Genomic DNA, 27,152 nt, shown 5'->3' with positions numbered 1-27,152 from the left:
AGAAGCTGAAAGCTGCTAAGCCTGTAGTTAAGACGGTGAGGAGATGGTCTGATGAGGCCAAAGTGGAACTACAAGCCTGCTCTGACTGCACTGAGTGGAGTGTTTTTGAGGCTGCAGCTTCAGACCTGCATGAACTGACTGATACTGTGACATCTTACATCAGTTTTGGTGAGGATATGTGTGTGCCCACCAAGACCTTCTGCACATACAATAACAACAAACTCTGGTTCACTGCAAAACTCAGACAGCTTCGCCAGGCCAAGGAGGAGGCCTACAGAAGTGGGGACAGAGTTCTGTACATACAGGCCAGAAACACACTGACGAAAGAGGTGAAATCAGCTAAGAGGAGCTACCGTATGCTGAAAGGATCAAAAACAACCTTTCAGCCAATGATCCGGCATCAGTGTGGACAGGCCTGAAGAATATCACTAACTACAGGAGACCATCCCCCGACACTGCAATAAACCATCAACTGGCTGACCAGTTGAATGTGTTCTACTCCAGATTTGACAAATTCACACCTCTCCCCCCCTCAGACATTAAAGACGCATTTACACCCCCTGCTATTCTGCCTCCTCTCGCCTCTGACCCCACACCAGCACTCAAGGTCTGTGAAGAGGATGTTTGTCAGCTTTTTCACAGACAGAAGATCAGGAAGGCACCCGGCCCAGATGGTGTGTCACCCTCCTGTCTGAAGGTCTGTGCTGATCAGCTGACTCCCATCTTCACCCAGATCTTCAATAGATCCCTGGAGCTGTGTGAAGTCCCCTCATGCTTCAAACACTCCACAATAATCCCGGTTGCCAAGAAAACCACCATCACAGGACTGAATGACTACAGGCCTGTAGCTCTCACATCTGTAGTCATGAAGTCCTTCGAGAGACTGGTGTAACACCTGAAGGACATCACAGACCCCCTGCTGGACCCCCTGCTGGACCCCCTGCAGTTTGCCTACCAGGCAAACAGGTCAGCGAATGATGCAATCAATATGGGACTGCACTACATCCTGCAACACCTTGACTCTGCAGGGACGTATGCCAGGATTCTGTTCATGGACTTCAGTTCGGCATTCAACACCATTGTTCCAGACATCCTCCACACCAAGCTCACCCAGCTCACTGTGCCCTCCTCCACCTGTCAGTGGATTACAAACTTCCTGACTGACAGGAAGCAGCAGGTGAGGATGGAGAGAATCATATCCAGCACTCGGACTATCAGCACTGGCACCCCCCCAAGGGTGTGTGCTCTCCCCACTGCTCTTCTCCCTTTATACCAATGACTGCACCTCAAGAGACCCGTCTGTTAAACTCCTGAAATTTGCAGACAATAAAACGGTCATCGGCCTCATCCGGGACGGTGACGAGTCTGCATACAGACGGGAGATTGAATGGCTGGTCTGGTGGTGTGGTCAGAACAATCTGGAGCTGAACATGCTCAAAACTGTGGAGATGACAGTGGACTTTAGGAGGAGCCCCCCCACTCTGCTGCCCATCACCAACAACACTGTGACTGCCGTTGAAAGCTTCAGGTTTCTGGGTTCCACAATCTCTCAGGACTTGAAGTGGGAGACAAACACAGTCTCTATCATCAAAAAGGCTCAGCAGAGGTTGTACTTTCTGCGCCAGCTCAGGAAGCTCAACCTGCCTAAGGAGCTGCTGACAAAATTCTACTCTGCCATCATTCAGTCTGTTCTTTGCTCTTCCATCACTGTTTGGTTTGGATCGGTCACCAAACAGGAGAAGAACAGACTGCAACAGACAATAAGGTCTGCAGAGAAAATTATTGGTGTCAACCTGCCCTCCATCCAAGACTTATACTTGTCCAGAGTCAGGAAACGGGCAGATAACATCTCTGCGGACCCATCACACCCTGGTCACAATCTGTTTAATCTTCTCCCCTCAGGGAGGCGATATAGATCACTGTATGCAAAAACAACCAGACACAAGAACAGTTTCTTCCCTCAGGCTGTCTCTGTGATGAACAGCTAAAATTCAGATTCATATATCACTTGCAAAACATCTGCACACTCATACTGTCATTCTGTGCTCACTGTTACTTATATTATATGTATAGGGGAGAGCGGGGTAAGATGAGCCAGGGGGTAAGATGAGCCACCCCCTGTTTCTAAGAAACAGTACACAAATGTGACCATGTGACCACATTCAAAGGGGGCCGGGACCATTTACTTACACTTGTGGAGAGGAGCACCACATGTCAAACTAGGTGAGGGAGATATTTATAAAAATGTGTTTTTGTGCTTTCTAAGTCAATTCCATGTTTGTCCACAGTGAAGATGATTTAGAGAAGACAAAAGTAGAATAATATTTAGACACATTAGGGTTAAGTTAGTGGCTTTCTAAGCTATGATATGAATGCTAATAAAAATAATTTTGATTAGCCTAATCCCCTTTATTAGCATTTTTCTACAAAATGGTGGCCACGGGGTAAGATGAGCCATTAGATGTGGGGCAAGTTGAGCCACTGGCTCAACTTACCCCATTGGTGGCTGAGCTTACCCAATATGGATGACACTTAAGTTTTCACATTTACTGGTCATATATGACATATACATTATATATATATATATATATGATATAGATATATATGACATCAGATGAGGAAGACCAGTTGTTAGATGTGGGGGATTACGTTGTGGCAAAATTCACAGGGAAGAAGAAAGTGCATTTCTTCATTGGCCAGATAATCAAATTGGATGTCTCCGAAATAGAGGCAAGATTTCTCAAAAGAAGCCAGTCATGCCATGGCTCTGCAAGAAAGCCAACCTTTGTCTTCAAAGAGAAAGATGAGGCTGTCCTGTCAAGACAGGATATTGTGAAAAAATTGCCCCGCCCCTTTACTGTTGGGGGGACAGCACGGAGGGAGAGGCAAATGGTGTTCCCTTGCAATTTGAACGCTTGGAACATTGAATAATGATGAAATTATTATGGATGGAATGATTGCTGCATGTTTTAACCTACTGAAAGAAATAAGATTTTTTGGCACTGTTCTACTGTTTTAGTAATTTCTATAATATAGTACATCTCTCATTCCCTCTCTAACCATCCCTCTTTCTATCTATCTACGCATATCTCTCTCTCTATCCATCTATCTATCCCTCCCTATCCCATCTCGTTCTATCACCTCTCTCTTCATCTCCCCTTCTCTATGCAACGGCCCTATCCCCCACTTGATTGACTTGACTTGATTCACTGATTGCATTTCTAATAATAAAAGTTTTTTACTTTGTTAACCTAACATGTTTTGTGTTGGCTCAATTTACCCCACACAGTGGCTCATCTTACCCCGTGCATGGGGTAAGTTGAGCCACTTGACATTTTTTTTTCAAGAGGTAATATCACTCTAACCATAAGAGCTTATCAATTATTTTTTGCTCAGATAGTAACAGTACACTTTGAAATTTGGTATGGTGTGTAGAGTGGAAGCAAAAATGGCTTTAACATGTAGTTATGATGAAAAATGTAAAAAGTGGCTCATCTTACCCCGCTCTCCCCTACTTATTTATATTTACTATTTCATCTTTGCACTATGCACCATATTGCACCAAAAGGGAAATCCTTTCTGTGATGAACAGCTAAAATCCAGATTCATATTTCAGTAATATCACTTGTAAAATATCTGAACACTTATACCGTCATTCTGTGCACACTGTATAATTTATATTTATTTAACTATTCCATACTTGACTTACCTGGATTACTTTGCACTATGCACCTATTTTTGTTGTTGTTGTTTGCTTGTTTGTTTGTGTATACGCTTTTTTATCTGTTATGTACTCATCTCATCTCATTATCTCTAGCCGCTTTATCCTGTTCTACAGGGTCGCAGGCAAGCTGGAGCCTATCCCAGCTGACTACGGGCGAAAGGCGGGGTACACCCTGGACAAGTCGCCAGGTCATCACAGGGCTCTGTTTTGTACTATGAGAGCTAAGTGAACCAGAGTCAAATTCCTCGTGTGTGTCCACATACCTGGCAATGAAAGTGTTTCTGATTCTGATTCTACCAAGCGGGGAGTGTTCTGACTCCTGTCAGTTTTTGAGTAACATTACTGACCTCTGGTGGTGATTTGTGGTATTGCGCCTTTAAGGATAATAAGATTTTGGCCCTGCCTAAAAGCGGAGCTCCCATCTGTTTCTGGGTCGTAGAATTTTCTTATATCATAGCCAGCTAATCTTGTTTTATTCCTTTACCGTTACAGTTACTATACTGTTTCCTTATGTGATACAAAACATCAGGCAACAACAGCGACAAGTTACTCATTACTGTACTGTCCCGACTCCTACTCTACTTCACACTTCACTACTCGTTGGGTTTCCTGTGGTGGCAGGCACACACAGAACTGAAACTATCAGAAAACAACTCAGTGGGTTTCTTTATGTATCCATACTCTATACCTATGAAGCTTCGCTGTAAAAGAAAGGGATTTTTTTTTCTCTTCATTTTTTGAATAAGGGCACTATTCCTGGCAGTACTGCAATACCAGGCTGATGTGTGGAGCAGAAGAAGCAAGCCCCAATTCCAACTCCCTGCTCTAAAAATCTGTCTGATAAAACAACCTCATAAAAAACACATCAGATAATAAACTAATACCACACTAATATCTCATCTCATCTCATTATCTCTAGCCGCTTTATCCTTCTACAGGGTCGCAGGCAAGCTGGAGCCTATCCCAGCTGACTACGGGTGAAAGGCGGGGTACACCCTGGACAAGTCGCCAGGTCATCACAGGGCTGACACATAGACACAGACAACCATTCACACTCACATTCACACCTACGGTCAATTTAGAGTCACCAGTTAACCTAACCTGCATGTCTTTGGACTGTGGGGGAAACCGGAGCACCCGGAGGAAACCCACACGGACAACATGCAAACTCCACACAGAAAGGTTCAGGTTTATTATAAATCCCTTTAAAAACAACAACAGTTGACCAAAGTGCTGTGCAGTCCATCTAAGATGAGAGTAATTAAATAAAAAAATAAAAAAATAAGTAAGAATGAAGTGAATATACATAAAAATCATATATAAAACCTAAAAGCAGATAAAAGGACAGAGACATAAAATCACACATAGACCCTAAAAGCAAATCATGGACAACAGACATGAATCTTCACTATACCAAATCACATAACATCACACCACTCATAGAGAGTCAAACGCCAGGGAGAAAAAGTGTGTTTTCAGGCGGGACTTGAAGATGGGCACTGAGGGGGCAAGTCTTACATGCAGTGGGAGTTCATTGAATGGGAGACCATTCACACTCACTTTAGAGTCACCAGTTAACCTAACCTGCATGTCTTTGGACTGTGGGGGAAACCAGAGCACCTGGAGGAAACCCACGAGGACAACATGCAAACTCCACACAGAAAGGCCCTCGCTGGCCCCGGGGCTCGAACCCAAGACCTTCTTGCTGTGAGGCGACAGCGCTAACCACTACACCACCGTGCCACCCCACACTAATATCAATGACTTTAAATATACCACTTCCACTAAACTCCAGAAACGTAAACACAGCTAGACTCCACCCCCATGGGCGTCGCCACCATTGAATGTGAAGGGGACATGTCCCCCTCACATTTCATAATTCTTCGTTTGGACCCCCCCACATTTAACATAAAATATGAGTTCACCCAGCGCCGTTTCTATTGCTTCGTGAAAGAATCCATTCCACTTGATCAATAAGATAATACACAGAGCACTGAAAATCCACTCCGGGTTTTCCGGGCGCTCCCTGCAACAGCTCACCGCGCGCGAGGGAAGCGAATCTCAGCGCGAGCACAGAAATGTTGGTGCAGCTGCTGGAAAGTGGAGGAGGTGACGTCATCCCCATTGCAACCTCACAATGTCTAGCTTTTGCTGAAACCTTATTCTTTTGTTATCTGCTCTCAAAATTAACCCTAGGACACGTTAAATTAATATTCAACTAAACAGTGAAATAAGCTTAGCCTAATGGGGTATTCTTGGTTGATGATGAATTGTTTGCAGTATTTGCTCCCTCCCCAGACACAATGGACATAAGGACATTCTTTACAAAGAAGCGGAAAGTCAGCCAAAATTTCCCCACAGGACAGGGTTTTTTTTTTTTTTTTTTTGTCCCAGTGGAAATGTTAGTGCAGTTAGCTGGCTAGTCAATGTTAGGAGATGTATCAGCTAGCTTAAGGTTAGCTATCATTTAATTCAAACCCAGTAGGCCTGCCTTACTGTAATGCCAAGAATGAGGTCAAGTCTGCTCTGATGATATTTATTGATTCCCTGTTTTGTCTGGTCTTTGGCAGTTTTCTGGAAAGTAAGATGGGAAATCAGTGTATGGGGAAGGAATAGTAGAAAGGAAAGTAATGGCGAGAGATGGATGTTATTCCAGGTGGATTGTGAAGGAAAGGGGGATAAAAGTTATGAAGTGGTAGAAATTGTGGTGGCACCAATATAAGAAGGAGTTATATCTATAAATCTATTTGTTATACTAATCTGTAAATGCTACTGTAGCACCACCATTGCATGTAGGTTGACAAAACTGCACTTGTTCATTGTGTGAAGTTCTCTTTTATGTGTCATTGCTTGACCCAGTGTAATTTTGTGTTATGAAGACTGCATGATGCCATGCCATTTTTGTTATGAGTATCACTAAATCGGAAAAAAGTAAAATGCACCCACTAAAGTCACTGTTGGTGGTGAATAAAATTGCACCTGTTCATTGTGTGAAGTTATTTTTATGTGTCACCGTTGCTTGACACAGTGTGATTTTGTGTTATGAAGTTTGCATGATGCCATGTCATGCCTGGTCATTGTGTGAAATTATGAATATTCTTATTTTTAAACATACAGTTGAGTGTCACTATTGCTTGGCCCAGTGGCATGTTGTGTTACATCTAAAACTAAATAGAAAACACAAAATAAAAAGTAAAATGCACCCATAAAGTCATTGTTGGTGATAAATTGTGTCACATTCATCTCATTATCTTAGGCGTAGCGTTGGGTTTAAAAACAGGCTGATGAATATATGGACTAGTTGAATGAGGACTTATTGTTGAGTCTCTAAAATAGTCATTGAATTAAGTGACTTTTGTAGGTAAAATTAGGTGTTTAACAACCTGTTAAAAATACACCAGAATGCAGGAAATGGCATCTAATTAATTAAAATTTTTCTGGCGGAGGACCCCCCGCCAGTGTGTCCCCCCCACATTAAAAATGCTTCTGATGCCCCTGTCCACCCCCAACAGCTGGATCCTTTTGAACAGAGACATCCTGTGTGTGTGTGTGTGTGTGTGTGTGTGTGTAGGGGAGTGTTTCCATGCAGAAAGTTTGATATTTCTAATATTTGACCACCAAAAATGTACAGCTCTACCAGAGCAAAGCCTGCAAAAATAAGTTGAGCTCATTAACATTCCTCTCCCCAGAAATCTTTCGTAAAAGGCGGAAGATTTACGTGTCAATGAAGAGAAACCTGAGCTGCACTTAACACTGGATCAGGCGAGTGAAACTGTATCACGTGTTTTCACGTGATGTCATCAAACCGGAAGTCAGCCATATTGGAGGTATCGGACACATCAACAGCAAAGCAATCTTCATGAATTTTTCGATAAACTAACCAAATAATGGTGAATTACTGCACAGTTTTGGGTTGCCACAATCGCTCAGATCGTGAGAAACATCTGCACTTCTACCGATTACCTAAAATAATCGAAAATCAGGGGGAGGAAACCACAAAATTGTCAGAGGAGTGTCATCGTCTCTGGCTTGCCAAACTAAACCAAGATCTGACCGACAAAAATCCACACAACATAAGAGTGTGTTCAGTTCACTTTGTATCAGGTATGACTTTTTTTAAGTTCTGATCAATGTCCTAAAATTAAGCATGACACCATATTTCTGCTGTCTAGCCGTGATGGTGCCTCTGTATGTTCTCTTGAGAGTAAGCTCAAGTTAAAAATCACAATCAGCCATCTGCTGTCAGCTGAGGTCGGCCCACAGGGGATGTGCATTCATGATCTACAGTATATCACTGTACATGTAATGTACACAGTACACACCTCAAAAATGGTGATTTTGTGTATTCCTCTTAAACAGATGATTAATATGATATTTAAGTATGGTCTCTATGTTAACAAAGAGGGCATGTATAACATAAAGTATTGAGTTCCCGGTTTCATTGAATTATCAGGCACAAATAGTCCAGGTTGAGTCCTGTTTTGTCTGTTCTTTCATTCACTTTGCAGCAGTTGCCAAGTGCCCTACAGAATGGCCCATAGGTGGCGCCGTGTCGTGCAGTTTTGTTTCTGTTTTGTGTTTTTTGTTTTCTCTTCCGTGCCTGCTGCAAAGCTAGATTATTTTACACCTGGGAACAGTGTCTGAACAATTATTCTTTCGGAAATGGTCTGGTGTTTCGTGAACCGCGGTGTGTGACCGGGAAGAGGAGCAGTAGTCCGCTGCTAGCCTGCTGAGGAGAGAAGGAGAGAGTGCGATCGGTGGACATCGGACTGGACTCAAGACTCGAGTCAGGACTTCATCTCGGCTTGTGTTGTGCTGGTGGGATCCGGCCATCGCGTGGGAGTGACAGAGACTGCGAATAAACATTTGGTTCAGAGATACCGGGGGGGTTGTGCACAACCAGACAAAACTTATAGCTGCAGCTATATTCATTTTACTGACCAGAATTTTTTTTTATTGTTTTGGGGAATTTGAAGTTCCAAATGAAAGAAACAAATGTGAAGTTGTGAACTGAGAAAGGTGAACTGTGCAATAATAATTGAAAAGAAAGAAACTGAATGTGTTTGAAGTGATTTTTTTTTTTTACAGTCAAAGATTTATTAGCTATTGAGGGTCAGTCACTGCATTTAAATAACATAATCTTAACCCCCGAACCAGGGCATCCCTTAAGTGTGGTGACCCCTCAAGGGCAAATACAGCCCCAATACCATATAACGGCGCCCAAATTACGGGCTTGTCAAAAGGCCCAAAATAGAACATACGAAAATCGCCCAAATTAGAAGAAAAAATCCTGTTTCATAAGGGTGGAGAACCCAAAATATTTTTAAATTATTGTTAAATGTCATTTTTTGGCATATTTATTCCAATTTATTGTTCAGTCACTTCATAACATGAAGTGAACATGAAATGCGTCTAGCGATTACCGTAAACCATGTCTGAGTCCCTGACGTCTGAATGTCGTAAAATATACTTCCTTTGTTTATGTTGTGAAATTCTCAATGATTCATGATAACACGTGGCTGTCGGTTTGTGATACTGTTGATAGTATAGATTGACAAGTGGTCATCATGCCGGGTCGTGGTAGACCTAAGACAACTGGTAAATCACATAATAAGAACAGCAGTTCATATATTCATAGAAAACGCACAATCGATGGCATTATTAAGTCTACAGGCGGGGGAATGGGGAGGTTTATCACACAACAGAACAGTCAGAAGACATCAGACGATATTGTTGACAAGGTTGAGGTCATTGACTTGTCGTCTGCAACAGCTGCCTTACAGTTGCCAGGTACGCTATGGATTTTTATTACATATTTTATGTCAGACTTTTATGTAATCTGCTTTGTACCAGCTTATTTTTAAACTTAAGTGAAAATTATTTTTATCACATTTATGCCCGGCGGCATGGTGGTGTAGTGGTTAGCGCTGTCGCCTCACAGCAAGAAGGTCCGGGTTCGAGCCCCGTGGCCGGCGAGGGCCTTTCTGTGTGGAGTTTGCATGTTCTCCGCGTGGGTTTCCTCCGGGTGCTCCGGTTTCCCCCACGGTCCAAAGACATGCAGGTTAGGTTAACTGGTGACTCTAAATTGACCGTAGGTGTGAATGTGAGTGTGAATGGTTGTCTGCGTCTATGTGTCAGCCCTGTGATGACCTGGCGACTTGTCCAGGGTGTACCCCGCCTTTCGCCCGTAGTCAGCTGGGATAGGCTCCAGCTTGCCTGCGACCCTGTAGAAGGATAAAGCGGCTACAGATAATGAGATGAGACATTTATGCCCAAATTAATTTATAACAAATTATATTGGAAGTTTAATTGAAATAGATGTGCGTCCAAATAGATGCTGTGATCATAATTAGGCTTACAAAATGTAGCATAAGCTATTATATGTAGTACTTGATTTTTTTTTACTTTTCATGTTTAAAAACATGGCTTAACTCATACATTTAATTATAATAATAATTATTCTTTATTATTCCTTAAGGGCTGCACACAATTAAAAATCCAGTTATTAGTTTATTTATCAAGTAACACAGTATCTTAATAATTGCTGGTAACAATAATGGTTACATATTTTAATTTCTATAATTTTTTTTTCAAATTTGTTTGCATGGTTGTTTACTAATTATATTTACTTTGTTTCATTTGATAGTCTAACAGAACTTTTTGTGTTACTGATTTATTCAATACCACGATAAAATTTCTGTTAGATTATTCTCAATAGGTTCTTCATAAAATGAGAAGTGAAGCAGATAAAAAAAAACATATGAATGCATGCATTAGTTAATGCCTAAGACAGCTGTTATTGTGAATGTATGCACACATTTTTTCAGAAGTAAAGGGGACAACCAATTCCAAAGGAATGCATGCATTTGATAGTTAAGTATGATAGCTCTGGTCTGGTGAATGACATTTTTATTACTTGATTTCAAGTTTATAACAAGCATGATTTATGTAACATGATTTAACTTAAAGCTGATAACTTTCAAATTTCAATTTAATTTACATGCTTTATACAGTTTAAAACTTGATATTTCATTTTAATTTGCTCAGTTGCTTTAACATTTACATATTTTAATGAAACATTTTATAGAAAACATAAACAAGTATCTGATACAATGTAATAATTCTTTTAGGTTACAGTTATGATGCTTCACAAGATGATGCTATGCAAGATACTACAGAATCAAACACACCTTCATCAAGTTCATTGTTAACACATCCTATAAATGAAGAAACACCACTTAAGTTTATTCAAAGTGGTAAATATGGCATATATTACACTTTAAACCAGGGACATCACTAGGTTTGAGAGACAGGGGTAGCTTAGCACCCAGAGGAGAAAAGGTATTGTGCGCGCGCAGCGCGCGCCGAACATTTTTCAGAGCACCTACTAAGGCTGTCAATCAATTCATTATTTCAAGAGCATCACACCTTGGGGACACACTTCCCACCATTTCTATTCTATTTTAAAATTGCTTTCATCATTTAATTGCTTGCTGAAGCAACTTCACCAGCTAAACTACAAAAATGTGACAAAAACAATGGTAGGTGTCATGCATTCCTGCGCAAACTGAAGAGGGCAAGTGCTTCACAAATCATCATGTAAATATTCTACAGAAGACTCAATATAGCCTAGGTAAAGTTAAGCAAATGCAAACCACTGACATCACATTACAATCTCACCGTGTGTGTCTGCAAATGAAAGCATAGAATTCTGACTCTCTGCAAACCCAACTCAATGGAAGCCCGCACCGCGCCTGCTGCAGAATGCCCGCGTAGTTTTTTAAGTCCTACTAGCCTACCACTCGACGTGACGCTTGACACAGAGCCAATGAGGAGGAATCATAACGATATTAATAATATTGCATTAAACAATAAATAAGCAAGCCTGTTGTTCGGATTAACTTGTGTTCTTCATGGCTCATGTTCAGTGCTTTACTGCCTTTGATTTTTTTGGGAAAAAAAAAATATATAAATAATTTTAAAAAGGGCAAAAAATATAGGGTGGCTTTGCCATAAGATAGGGTGGCTGGAGCTACCCTAAAATGGGTCTGGCGACGTCTATGCTTTAAACATTACATTAATTACTCTGATAAATAGTCTATCATAAATGTGTAATTAGTTGTAACTGGATGTTTGTAAATTTACTTTAATCAGAGATTGCTTGAGAAAAGAGTTAAAGTGAAAGAAAAAATATTAATTTTCAAAAATGTGTTAATTATAAAATTTCGTTTTTAATAAGATTTGATGGAAGACATGCCGCAGTGTGATGACCATGAATCAAATGCTACTATGGAATCAAACAAAGATTCATCAAATTTGTCAGTGGCACATGTTATAAATGAAGAAACAACACCAAGTCAAAATAGTAATATATATATATATATATATATATATATATATATATATATATATATATATATATATATATGTGTGTGTGTGTGTGTGTGTGTGTGTATGTATGTATGTATGTATGTATGTATGTGTGTAGTTTCTATATCTCCATCACATATTTATTGACTATTTGATAAAATGTATTTGTTGGCTTTCTTTTCTTTTTAGATCAAGGTAACATGGAAGATTATAATGTTCCAGCTAAAAGAGACGGAAGACTTTTCTCAAGCAAACAGTGGGGAGATGTTTACACGTGGCTTTACCACAATCATCATACTGGAGGTTTCCATTGCAAAATATGTGAAGTTTGGTATGCAAAAGGCAAATGTTCATCTGAACCATGCAAGCTTGGTAACCATCCAGGGCGCATTTTGTCTTCCCATGAAAACTCCCCAAAACATAAAACTGCTTCTACCAGTATTAAAGATGCTAAGGTCAGACATGCCAACCCTATATGATAGCAAACTGTAATGGTTGTTTTGAGATATTTGTCCATGTCTGCCAAAGGCAGACATAATGCACGCAGAGCGTGCATGGGGGGGTTCCAAAGGGGGGTGCGCCCCCCTTTGGGCTCGGAAAATTTTATAAAATGCATTCAGAAATGGTGACCTCTGGTGGCTTTTTACAGTGAAAATAAAGGGCAATCAGTACCATTTGAATACTTATAATATTAAATCATGCAACTTCAGTTATTCTGTCAAACTTCAAAAATATTTGCAGATGAACATAAAAAATACTGGTTTTTTAGAATATATATTCTGAAAAGAAATCAAATGATTATATAACTTCAAGCAACAAGAAGTGTTTTCTCTCAAAAATGACAAATTACAATATAAAAATATCAGCAATTGACAAAACATTGGTTCAAACACAGTACATGTATTTATTAGAATTTTTGGTCCCTTTGCAAAACTGTAAATAAACATATCTTATCTATAACAGTAATTAAATCCACTTGTGTTTTAGGCACATTATAATGAGTTGCTCATACAGTGCCAGTCCTATGCTGGAAAATGTCAAATGCATGCATATATATATATATATATATATATATATATATATATATATATATATATATATATATATATATATATATATATTACTGCAGTTTATTGTAACAAGCACTCTTTGCCTTTCTCAAAATATCCTTCGATGGGTCAACTTGGTAGCAGTGTGTACCCATGGCTTGCATTCTGACTTTGCGTGTGACCAAACAACTAAGAGTCCTTGTACTGATGTTAGCCCTAAACTCTGTTTTGTTCTTTGTTACATAACTGAACAGCCGTTCACAGTCTGCATTAGAATGAAAAATGGTTGCAATGCCAAGCATGATTTTGCTAAGGATGTCATACTGTAACCGACCATTCATATCTTTCATTTGTGCAATGTTGCTCCATATCTTGTCAATCCTTTCATTTTTGGTCACCACAATGGTATTGTCGGTTTGGTAGTTGAGAAATTGCCCTTCCAGTTGATCACGCACCTCATTACCGGGACCCAGCAGACAGGTGAAGTGGTTGACAAAGTACAGCACATCCTGAAAATCAGATTCCTGACACATTTCAACATTCAAAATTCTTGCTCGCACTAACAAGTCATCTTTAAATGGGAACTTCGCACAAATATATTTGCACTAAGCGACAAAGAAATCACGTACACTATCATAGAACTTGTTGATATGGGTTAATGTTTTGTGCTCTGCAATGTATGCTCTAGCCGCACTGCCAATGAAGAGCTTTTCATCAGAAACTTGATTTTCCCTTGAGAGGTTGATACTACTAAGAGCCTCCATGTTAGTTGAGACAACATTTGGCTTCATGAACCAAATCAACAAATTCTTTAACTGCTGTGTCAAAATGGCATGCATAGAATGTATAACCGGTTCCTCTTGCTGCAACTGCAGATTACCTTCTTCAAAAGGTGGGAGAACTGATGTGAGAAAAAGGCAGTACAAGATTGATTTATCATCTTCCAGGAATGTGCTAACTCGCTGCAACTTCTGAGGGACACTGTCATTCTCCTTCTTTTTCTGCTCTTGTTGAATTCTTCTTTCTTTCTCTGTTTTTTTTTCCTGAATCTTTTGCTGTGAAAACAAATACGAGTTCAGGTCAAAACTGGCGTTGGCTCCACTTGCATTTTCTGTGGTCTTAGAGCTGACAGATTTTGTACTGGACACAGTGGCGCAATTTGCATTGGTGCTGACAGAACTTTCACTTGATTTGACAGTCTTTGTACTAGAGCTGATAGACTTTGAACTGGATTTGACTGACTTTGCACTAGAAGTAACAGTCTTACCCCTGTCAGTGCAACGTGTGTGTTGACCCTTTGAACCTTTGCTTGCCTTGCTGATAGATTTGTCTTTTTCCAGTTTGAAGAACTCTCTGAGGGGAACCCACTGCTCCACCAACCGTTGCAAACACTGATTTAGTGACAGCCATCTTGTATTCACTAGTTTGAGAATCTTGTGTGGTTTGGTACCATGTTCTATTTGGAGATCTTGTAACTGCCTCTTTCTGTTAGATGATTTATCAAGATAATAATATATCATTACCAGTGCATCTTCCACTGTTGTCTTCAGATGTTTCTGCAGGTCACCGGCTCCTTTCTCTGCAGCAAGATGCATTAAATGACACATGCATCCAGACATGTAGATGCTAGGTTGCTTTCGTGACAAAAACCCAGCTACACCTTTATTCATACCTGACATAACACTGGCATTGTCCATTCCAAAGCTGATCACATTTGACCACGGAATTCCTCGTGATAGGAATTCATCATTCAAAAGATTGTAGATGTTTTCACCTGTTGAATCTCCCTTCAACTCTTTTAGAGTCAGGAGGACACAGACAATCTGTTGAATCTTTGGTTCAAAGTACCTGACCACTAATGGATACAGCTTCGAAGCCTCATAATCAGTACTACCATCAGTAGCTAAACTGAATGGATTCTGTCTGAGGACTTGTGTGATGCTGTCACTGTCGTCATCAGCAAGGACCTCAAGAACTGCAGTTGTTTTTGTTCTCGCACATCCATACTGAAATATATACAAAAGAAATAATTAATAATACAAATTTACATCACCAATGATGCTGATAAAGTCTGAATAGGCACACACAAAGGCATAAAAGTATAACATCAACAACAATATTAAAAGGTAAAAAATGTGTCGCTCTTGAAAATACCCAGAGAAAAGTCGCACAAAAACAGTATTCAATCTAGTATATGGACCACAGGGTCCCTTTTTTCACAAGTATAAATAAACAGAGTTAATTTGTACCATTAATAACTTGTGACATTCAGGTAATGTATATATATATACACACACACACACACACACACACACACACACACACACATATATATCACGGGCGATTGCTCTAAGACAACGAGGGAGGCTCAGCCTCCTCTAAAAATGACGAACATCGTGTAGGATGAATTGCAAGCTTATGTTATAGCTGACCTTATAACATTGCTATTTCAGATCCAGAATCATAGAAATATATATGTGCTCAACCCAACTACAGTGCGAAACCATTTCGTTATAACTTTCCCCAGTTCGCCTAATGTGTGTGTGAGTTTTTCCCCCTCGTGACAGCGCGATGCAGCCCAGCCTCAGTGGATTGGGAGCTATGTGCTTGTCAATCTCAAAATGCAAGACGATTATTGGACAAATACTGCAAAAACGCCCGCCCACGGAGTCTCACGGACTCCCAGCCTCAATGGACTTCAATGGCATTTGGGAGCTATGCGCTTTTCAATCTCAAAATGCAAGACGGTTATTGGACAAATACTGCGAAAATGCCTGCCCACAGACTCCGAGCCTCACATGGGAGGGACATGGCAGTTTCCACGAGGAGACTGGTGATTGGTGAAAGCGGCCGGATATTTTCATTGATTGACAGCTCGTTTCAACTATAGACAGGCAGTGGTACAGTGTTGCCAGATTAGGTGGTTTTAAGTGCATTTTGGCGGGTTTTGAACATATTTTGGGCTGGATAACGTCAGCAGTATCTGGCAACATCAGTTCAGTCCCATGCGGATTCGCAAGTGCTGTGGTTGTAAGAGATCAGCTTACATTTCGATTTCATTCATTACATACGGTTTCTACCAGCTTTTTTAGTTTGTATATATTTTCATTGTAAATAAAGTGTAAATATAGTGTTGTCAAGTTTGCTATCTTAGTTCCAGAAATTTCGTTTATTTGAGTGACTGAACTTGAACTTGAGGGGGCTAGTCAGCTAGCAAGAAAGCTGCGCATGGATGCCAAGCATTGCTGATTTAATTTTGGCGAAGCCATTTGCCAGTCTTCCTTTCGAGGAAAAAATTAAAATTAAAGAGCAGGGTAGACCAACGCCTCAAATTGACTTGGTGAAAAAGGTAGGGAATAATACTCGTTCCTTTCAGCTCTCCTGGTACGAGAAAGTGAATTGGCTAACAGCAAGTGACCCACATCAACAACAGTAAATAGGCTACTTTAGTAATATGTCATGGATGGACATAACATATATTTAAAATGTTTATGCTGAGTATATTATATTGGAATATATATTTCTCTGGATATGAATTAAACACAGCTACAATTTGGAAAACGTTTTTAAACAAAAACACAGCCAAGAACATTTCACACTACAGACCTGGATTAAAAGTGAAGGGTTATCAAAATTGTCAATAAAACATTTCTCAGTCAAAATAAGTAAAATATAGGGAAAGTGTCATTGAATGAAATGTGTGGCACCCAGCTCTACTGCTGAGGTTCCTGACAAAGAACTGCTTTCAATAATGATCAATTTTTAAACAACATGCCACAATTTTAAAATATAAAATGTTAAAATATACCCCCCCCCAACACCACCATCATGTATATTGGACAGTAGGCTAATGGGCCAAAAGAACCTGTTATTTCACAGTTTGTGACGCTGCCAACAATCAGCCAGATCAGAGGCAAGAGTATGGGCAAAATTGATGTGTTTTTTCTTTTAAAATCTGGAAATATCATAACCGACCAGCCTCCCCTATTTGAAAGACTACCAGCCGCCATTTATATATATATATATATATATATATATATATATATATATATATATATATATATATATATATATATATATATATATATATATATTGTGTGTGTGTGTGTGTGTGTGTGTGTGTGTGTGTGTGTATGCATGTATTACTTTCAGTAGGTAATTTATTTTTAATTTTACTGATTCTATATTAATGTATTATTCATGTTATTTTACTTAGCTTTGATAATTATAAGTGCATTTTTTTCTCTTTTCGTTAACTGTCTAAAATTAATCAAAATGTAATCGCATCAGTTCTATCTGTCTGTGTGTGTGTGTGTGTGTGTGTGTAGAGAGAGAGTTTTGATAAATTTTCAACAATTTACACAAAAGAAAAAAATTAAAAATGTGATTTTATCAATGTTTCTTTAATATTCATACATCTTGTAAGTTGTAGGCAAATACTAAGAATTTTGCTAAAGCAACGAAAATACGAGTCGCTAACAACTGATTTACTATTCCATAACTTGATCACATAATAGACTAGAGATCTACAGACTTACCTTCGAAGCGATTTTGGAGTCGGGAAACATGGCTTTAAAGAGAGGCCCACTGTGATCAGCTGCGGCGATTGGCAGGTTGGGTTCCACGAGAAAATTTGTGAATAAAACTTCAGCTTTTGTCACGCTGTCAATCAAGGATCGATCAACGAACATCGAGGTGATCGTCCGGTTAGCACTTCCAGATTTGGCCAAAGTTTGATGCGAGACAGAACTCACGTGTTGTCTGACATCGTAAACACCGGAATGTGCTACAGAGAAATGGACATTACATATGGTGCACAACACATGACTCGCAGATTTTCCTGATTTTGTGATAACTGGATACAAGGTACTGTATTCCTCTTTAAATTTTTGGTACACGGTCTTAGTTTTGCCAATCGTTTTTCTTGCTTTTTTCGGCGGCGGGTCAGACGGATCGGCTGAACTGTCAGCCATTTTTTGCTTCTTCTAAAGTACAAAATGTGCGCAGGGCTCTTATTGGTGGAAATTTGATAAAATTGCTGAGGTTAACCAATCAGAGACCGTGTTTCTAAAGCATTGGCTGACATTCTTGTAATAGCACCCTCTTCCGGGAGACTGGGAAATCGCAAGTGTGGGAATTCTAGCGGCAAATTTGAAAATATCAATTATGAGCAAAAACCATAATAATCAACTTCAAAGTCGTAATAGCGTAATTGGACCACCGAAACCATAATGATTACGGGCAAACCGTAATGGTTGGCATGTCTGTAAGGTATGCTGCAAAAAGGGAAGTGTGTTGTCTCAGCTAAAAATGGGAGCTGAGAAATATGAAGCAGACTCAAAAATAAAAAAATTTATCCTTGATTAAAAAGTTCCTAAAGATCATTCGTTTCATGAGTGTAAAGAAATGGGCTGTCATGGCCAATTTCTCAGATTTTGTTGAATTTGTTGGAAATGAGCTAAATTTCGAAGAATTTCACCGTCATGTCCACAACTGCCCATCACATGCTACATATACCGTATGAGTCCCCATTCAGTTGAAGAGTTAACAGAATCATTATCAACATTCCTCGAAGAGAGAACACTCAGCAAATTCAAAGTAGCAACTGATTTAGTGGTATATGCTGATGAAACTACTTCTGTTGGTGGACGGGAAGAGTTAGCTCTTTATGTGTCATATTTTGACAGTGTTGATAATGTAGTACATACTGATTTTATCAGTATTGTTCATGTCACACAAACCACTGCAGCTGCCTTAACAAACACAATCAAGAGTGTTTTCCTAGCAAAGGGAATAGAGATGAAGAAAGTGCATTTTTCGGGCCTCGATGGCACAAATGCCATGAGTGGTGAAGTTTCAGGTCTGCAGAGACGTCTTCGGAACCTGGCACCCCATATGCTTTACATGAACTGCAGAAACCACAGATTGGCTCTTGTGCTAGTTCACATGATGAAACAGTTTGAATTTATTTCTGATATAGATTCACTGTTAGAAGGTCTGTGGAAACTCTTCCATTACTCTAATCAGAAATTCGAAATCTTTAAAGCTGTGCAGATGGCAGAAGGCCTACCAGAATTGAAAATGCTGAAAGTTGCTATTGACCCACAGTGAAGCATGTGTGCATCTGCTACAGCGCTTCAGCCAGGTCCTTGATACATTGGATGGCATCATTGCCAGTAAAAATGACCAAGTTGCTGTTGGTCTTCGCAACTTGCTTCTGAAGCCAAGATCTATCAAGGGCTTACGCATCATGGCAGATGTTCTTACCATTTTTAATGTTCTGAGTAAATCATTACAAGAGAGGAATATCCCCTTTTTAAAAATTTCATCAAAAGTAGCCAAAGCTAAACAAGCTGTTGCTGATTTGCTCACAGGATGTGAAACACCTCATCGAGTTTGGTACAAACCTGATGTGGAAGCCGATCTCCTCAAAGTGTCTGAAGAAAGAGAGATGCACACCAGGCATTCAAGGTTGTCAAGCTCATCTGATGTGATTAATATTCCTAAATTAAAACAATCCTTGATCAATGAGTTGGATTCTGCATTTGAAGTCAATGATGTCCTGAAAACATTTGATGTGTTCAATCCAGAACAATGACCCTCCAAAGAAAAAAAAATCAGAGTGGGCAGAATTTGGTGTAAAGGAAACTAAAATATTATCTGATTTCTATGGCAAGCCTCGCACTGATGTTTTTCAAGGTTGTGAGCTACATGTCCCGAATGTTATTCATCCTCCTGATCAAGATGAACTTGTCTTCTTTAAATTAAGCATGGAAGATGCCAAAGAAACACATCGAGCCTGGCTTGAGGATAAACTAGCAGAAATGAGGATAACCTCAAGTGAATCAGAAATGCAACATTTCCATGGAGAAAACAAATGCATACCAGTGAGCAAGGCATACAAGCTTATCCAAAGCGAAGCAGAGCATTTTCCTAACATTTCGCATCTTTTCCAGATTGCACTTCTCATCCCAACTTCCACTGCTGAATTAGAAAGAGGCTTCAGTCTTTTCAATCTATTGTGTACTGATTTAAGATCAACACTCAGCCAGAAAAATTTGGAAAGCTTGGTCAGAATTAATCTCAAGAGGCATGCTTTAACTGACAAAGATTGGGAGTCAGTGATTGATGTTTTCAATAGAAAGCCACGTAGAATTAATTTGTAAATATTACATTTTGAGGTTCAACTTGTACTGAGTGGCTTGTGAATTACATGTATTCATTGTTCTTTGAAAATATATGCACTGTAAACCCGAATAAGTTGAGTTTACTTAAAAGAATTGAGGAAAGTGGTTGCCTTAAAAAAAAAAAAAGTAATTATTAATGATTGAATTGAGTACCTTAAACTTACAATCTTCTGGTAAGTTTAAGGTACTCAATTCAATCATTAATAATTACTTATTTTTTTTTAAGGCAACCACTTTCCTCAATTTTTTTAAGTAAACTCAACTTATTCGGGTTTACAGTGATGTACCTTTTTGAAACTTTTCTCTCTTTTGGAGAAACATTTATTTTGATACACATTAGAAAATCTTCAGAATTATGGGACATTTGTTTAAATTGGCTATAAATTATTTTGCAAGAAACAGACTGTTGCCAAAAATTCTGATAAAATTATTTTAATGTACACATGTATATCATAACTTTGAAAATAAGTTTTACGGTATGTATTTGTTGCTAGAAAATATCTTGCACGCAAATTTCTCTGTAGAAAATGATTTAATTCTAAGAGTAATAACTTTAATTGTGTTGTTGAATGACTGTTATACTAATTATACTACTGGAACTACAGTATTATTAATATATGTAAAGACATACTACAATCTATTTTATGTGGTTATATTATATATTGATATCTTGTTTTATTTTAATTGATATATTGTTGAATTGACATATTCTAGCTTTTTCAATATGTATCAATAGCTTAATTTAGACAGATACATATGTCATATTTTTGATATTTTGATTGTTCTAGATCATTATTGTTTCACTGTTTGAGATTTTTAAGTTCTCTGCTGCCCATACTCTTGTGCAAATAGATTGATATTACATATTGTTTCCCATTTTTCATGCATATAAAAAATTCATGAACTATTTTTATCCTTTTTATTTATTCAGAATGTTGGAGAAAACTTTTGACTTTTTAGATACAGCACTACTTTATACTTGCACATGATTATGTAATTTCTATTATTTTTATTGCTCTATATATTTATAATTGGTTAAAAAAATTACTAAAAATGATATGTCAAAAATTTTCGGCACGCTACGCGCGAAAATTATAAAAAAAATTTTTTGGCTCACTACGCTCGCCATGGTGCCCGAATTAAAAACCTGTCTTTGCCCCTGACAACATAAGAGTGTGTTCAGTTCACTTTGTATCAGGTCTGACTTTTTTTAAGTTCTGATCAATGTCCTAAAATTAAGCATGACACCATATTTCTGCTGTCTTGGCGTGATGGTGCCTCTGTATGTTCTCTTGAGAGTAAGCTCAAGTTAAAAATCACAATCAGCCATCTGCTGTCAGCTGAGGTCGGCCCACAGGGGATGTGCATTCATGATCTACAGTATATCACTGTACATGTAATGTACACAGTACACACCTCAAAAATGGTGGTTTTGTGTATTCCTCTTAAACAGATGATTAATATGACATTAAGTATGGTCTCTATGTTAATAAAGAGGGCATGTATAATACAAAGTATTGAGTTCCCGGTTTCATTGAATTATCAGGCACAAATAGCCAGGGCCGTAACCAGGATTTTTCAAATACCGAGGTCAAACATTGCGATACATCTTATTTGCCAAAAAAAAATGTCCTAATATGGTGACTTTTCATACATTTTGGAAACGAGTCAAAATCACAAGCCCAACAAGATGAACATGTAGGTGAACATGTTTATTTTAACAATTTCAAAACTGCACGATCACAAAAGTATTTTGTGTGTGTGTGTGTGTGTGTGTGTGTGCGTGAGTGAGTGAGTGTGGGTGAGTGAGGGTGAGTGAGTGAGTGAGAGAGACAGAATGAGTGAGAGTTTGAGTGAGTGATGGAGTGTGAGTGAGAGTGAGTGAGAGAGTGTGAGTGAGTGAGTGTGAGTGAGAATGAGTGAGTGAGAGTGAGTGAGAGAGTGTGAGTGAGAGTGTGAGTGAGAGAGAGTGTGAGTGAGAGTGGGTGAGAGAGTGTGAGTGAGAATGAGTGAGTGAGTGAGTGTGTGAGAGAGAGTGTGAGTGAGTGAGAATGAGTGAGTGAGAGTGGGTGAGAGAGTGTGAGTGCGAATGAGTGAGTGAGAGTGGGTGAGAGAGTGTGAGTGAGAATGAGTGAGTGAGTGAGTGTGTGAGAGAGAGTGTGAGTGAGTGAGAATGAGTGAGTGAGAGTGGGTGAGAGAGTGTGAGTGAGAATGAGTGAGTGAGTGAGTGAGTGAGTGAGAGAGAGTGTGAGTGAGTGAGAATGAGTGAGTGAGAGTGGGTGAGAGAGTGTGAGTGAGAGAGTGTGAGTGAGAGAGAATGAGTGAGTGAGAGTGGGTGAGAGAGTGTGAGTGAGTGAGTGAGTGAGTGAGAGTGTGTGTGAGAGAGAGAGAGAGTGTGAGTGAGTGACAACGCAATCTAGCCGAGCCTGAATGGACTTCAGTTGCTTTTTAAAAAATATCTGCCCTTTTCAATAGCAAAATACTAGACGGTTATTGGACAAAACCGACTAAAACGCTCCATTCGGAGACTGAGCCTCACTGGAGATGGGAGTCAATAAGAGGGGCGGGACAAGACTTCCCGAGAGGAGGCTCATCTCCAGCTGGTGATTGGAGGAGGAGCTGTGAACGCGGCTGGGCTCTTCATGATTGACAGAAAGCAGTCAGAGGCGGTACATCATGTTGTAAATAAAATGTGAACATAAGTTTGCTACCCGTTTTCATTTCCGTTCGAAAATACAATGATCAAAACAATAGTGTCTTGTGTTCACGTTAGCCTATAGTCTGGTAAGTTAGCAAAATAGCTCAAGTCTCGTCAGCACCCAATAACTTCATAAACAACAGGTCACGACTGTCCAGCCTTTTCTGATCTGAAACGCACCAAATCAAATCGAGAGAGAGAGAATAAAAGAGTTTGTGCCGCCTGGAAAACGAAAATCCTATCTAGCTAAGTGGCTTCGACTGTTGTTGCTTGAAATGCTAATTAAAATTGCACTGTTAATGATCATAAGCATTCCGGCACATAACTGTCAGTGACTGGTAAAATTAACTCCCCTTCTTCCCTCTTTCCTTTTCTCTCACTTGTTGACTTTCCAGAGCTGAGTTTGGTTTGTTTTAGTGTAGTAGACTTCTTCATCTTATGTCAATTTTCAGATTCCACGACTAATTGACAAACTGCCTGGCTGCGGAGTCGGACCTTGATGAGAACACTTCTCAGCTCTTGTATATCCCGTGGTGCTTAGCTGACTATCGCGAGGCTGCCTGATATGAAATGTTTCCAATGTCGGATATTTCAGCTTCGTTTAAAAATGATTATGTGGACTTTATTTTTAGACAAACAAATGAGAACAGGGGGATGCAAGCTGAATTTAGAATTTTCCACCGATCAAAGTCAGAACGATTTTCATCATATATTAATTTCACATTTCTGAGTGAAAAAAAAAATACCGTGGGAAAAAAATGCCGAGGACATGACCTCGGTGTCCTCAATGGTAGTTACGGCCCTGCAAATAGCCCAGGTTGAATACTGTTTTGTCTGTTCTTTCATCCACTTTGTAGCAGTTGCCAAGTGCCCTACAGAATGGCCCATAGGTGGCGCCCGTGCCATGCAGTTTTGTTTCTGTTTTTTTTTTTTTTCTTGCAAAGCTAGAGGGCGCATACAGCATGTGCTCCGTAGGAAAAAGAGACAGAAAAGTATTATTTTACACCTGGGAACGGTATAAGGAGTGTCTGAACAATTATTCTTTTGGGGTCCGTGTATCATCCGATCATTCAAGTATTCCATTCAATCTGGAAAACGAAAAACAAAAAAACCACTCAATATTTCGTTTTCCTGTTTTTCTGTATGACCAAAAAATGAGGGATTGGTGTTTGTTTTCCTTTTTCCAACTCAAAACAGAACAAATAATAAACAGGGAAACCAAAACGAAATAATAACTCTAATTTACGATTATTGATTTTCTCTATTCCCCACGCTACATTAGCCTTCCCATGATCCTCAGCGACAGTCCATCATCATCTCTGCGTCTATGAAACAGAAAAATTGCATGTGCATGTATATATCAAGTAATTTATTCATACATCCTATTCATTTAATATATTAAGCTGATGATCTCTTAATTATTATTATCTCAATATAATAGTAATCTGTACTCGAGTTGAGGGGGGATGGGGGGAGGATGCCATCCCCCCGGAATAAAAAATAGTCAAAATCATCCCCCCTCTAAAACGGGCATCCCCCCTCCCTTCCCTTGAGCAATTTTATCAATAAATGTGGACATTACTTCTATTTAACATTGGAATTAGAAATGCCATTCCACGTAGCTCTGCTGAAACTGAGCATACAGTAAGCTACCGCGAGAGAGGGCGCGCGCAAGCGAAGCGTTTGAGGAGGTGACATTCAGTTGGGGTTCCGTTATTTTTTATTTCATTCGGCGTCAGTGACAGCAGCGGATTGCAGCATCATGGCCAAGCGGAGTGACAGCAAGACCTAAGCAAGTTCGGCTTTAAGATCGCAAGAAAAAAACATTTCAGGAGGTAAGTCAAGAGTTACGAATATCAGTCACACTTTCTGTGAGCCCACTATCATGCTGTAAAGTTACCGATATGTAGCCTAATTTGTGGGCGGCGGATAAGAACACAGCTATCATAATGAATGTTAGTTTGGAGTCTAGCCAGCTATCGATAGCTTACTCAGGTTCATGTTAGCTTTGATTTCTTGTATAAGGCCATTAATTTAATCAGCCTGGACGTTCGTTTGTTATTCTTCAGGCAACAAAAAGTGTTATTCAAGACAGGAAGGCTAAAATTAACGACACTAGCAGTTTTGAAGGCTTCATTGCCTCATTAGAGAGCCAGTCACAACATGTAAGGCAGAGCAGGATTGGTGTAGGACTCGACAGTGTCTGCTAAAATGCAGCTTTCTTTTTCTTCATCATAGGCTCTTCTTCTGTCTCCTCAATGGGCCTTTTCCCCTTTCCAAGGAAACTTTCCAAAGATGCTTGCTTTTAACTCATTTTGCTAGCTTGTATCCAGTATGTATCAAAGTGCTGGTATGTATTGACGCAAAGTATCAAAGTATCCAAGGCAGCTCCTTGGTAACCGTCAACGTTAAGGTGTCACGTGACCTAGATAACAGCGGGAATCAACGTTACAGAAAGAATCCGGTCATTTTTCAAAGCTCAAATCCTCGTTCAGATAATAAATAAATCAGAAATAACATTATAATTATATTTAATTAAATTATCTTATCCACTGCTCTTTATTCCAGATGACAGTCAGCAGCAACTGCAACACAGTGCGGCAGGAGCTGGAGGACCCGGAGTGTGAGACAATACAGGAGCAGGAGCAAGCAGGAGAACCAACAGCTGAAGAGCTGAAGATTTACAATTTACTGTTGCTTGTTTTAGCTTATTGGTTCCCTACCTACCTCTGTATTTAATTCAATGTTCCCAATGTTCAGCTTTGAATAAAAATTCTATTGACTTGATATGAAAAGATTCAGTTGTTCATTTACATTGCCTGCTGAGGTTTTAATAAATTATTTACCAAACGATTTAAAAGGAGCCTACCATGACTAGTGCGATTTGAAGTGTAACTTCATAGTCATGGTAGGCTCCTTTTAAATCGTTTGGTAAATAATTTATTAAAACCTCAGCAGGCAATGTAAATGAACAACTGAACTTTTCATATCAAGTCAATAGAATTTGTTGCCTGAAGAATAACAAACGAACGTCCAGATTCAGGGTCACAAGTGATGTGCATATCCCAGTCATTTTATCAGCAGTGTCTTTCCCATCGCAAGCTACACATGATTAATGATATACTCGAAGGTGCAGCAGGGCAGCATGTCCCCTATTTGGGCTACATTACAGTTGATGTGAAATTCCCCAAAGAGTTATGTGGTACCCATGCAACTATCACGGCCTTAGCCTTAGTATGCCCTGATCAAACATATAGTGCCAAGACACCCCTTCTTGCAGGCACCAACATTCTCCTCCCGTTAATACGTGAATGCAGAAGAGAGGGTGGAAATAAATACCTTGATAGGATGCAGATACATGCTAAATTCATTGCAGCCTATATGGCATGTGAATAGAAGACCAAAACTAATAAAAGAGACGCCAAACCCATGCCTGTTCAACTCATTGGAAGCAAACCCGTGAAAATCCGACAAGGTGAAACATGTGAGGTGACTGGGAGATACCATGTTAAAACCTCAGGAAAAGAAGTCACTGGCTTAATAGAAGAAGCTGTAATGCACTCTGTCCCAGGGGTGCTTCTAGTATGCAGTCATCTAATACAGGTTCAACCTAGGTCATGTGCAAAGGTCAAGTTACTCATCCAAAATGTGTCAGATCATCCCATCACCTTGCAACCCCAAAGAGTCATTGCTGAATGTTCTTTAGTGGATTGGGTTAAACCTGTTAAGGTCCATGCAAGTGATGTTTCTAACAAAGCTAAGATGTTCACTGTCAGCCAGAATGAGAATCATAATGAAAAGTCTGTTGATTTAAACTTTGAAGATTCTCCTGTTCCTGAACAGTTTAAAGAGCACATCATAACAAGGATCAACAAAGAAGTACCAAACGCTTTTGCCATGCATGAGCTGGACATAGAACCTATGACTGGTATTCAACATACTATTGAGCTCATGGATCATGTCCCCTTTAAAGAGTGCACTCGCCGTGTGTCTCCAGCGGATTTTGAAGATCTGAAACAGCATTTGAAAGACCTTCTAGCTGCTGGTGTCATAGGAGTCTAGTGCTCCATATGCATCTCCAGTGGTTTTGGTAAGAAAACGCAATGGTGAATTGAGAATGGTAG

The 27,152-nt window shown here is 39.5% G+C and overlaps 1 protein-coding gene, 1 non-coding gene and 1 pseudogene across 2 annotated transcripts in view; all 3 read right to left on the bottom strand.

Moving 5' to 3' along the window:
• LOC132885533 (titin-like) overlaps positions 1 to 27,152 on the bottom strand; it is a 978,782-nt gene that overhangs the window by 106,921 nt on the left and 844,709 nt on the right. The gene's annotated exons all lie outside the window — the stretch shown is intronic.
• On the bottom strand, positions 4,465 to 4,597 carry LOC132898839 (U2 spliceosomal RNA; annotated as a pseudogene).
• Positions 7,354 to 7,468, bottom strand: LOC132896360 (U5 spliceosomal RNA). Its single transcript, XR_009656007.1, has one exon. It is a non-coding gene; the product is annotated as a U5 spliceosomal RNA (small nuclear RNA).

This window comes from Neoarius graeffei, chromosome 1 (genome assembly GCF_027579695.1).
Source record: "Neoarius graeffei isolate fNeoGra1 chromosome 1, fNeoGra1.pri, whole genome shotgun sequence".
Classification (NCBI taxonomy): Eukaryota; Metazoa; Chordata; class Actinopteri; order Siluriformes; family Ariidae; genus Neoarius; species Neoarius graeffei.
Note: the sequence above shows the minus strand (reverse complement) of the source record. Positions and strands in the feature narration are given on the sequence as shown.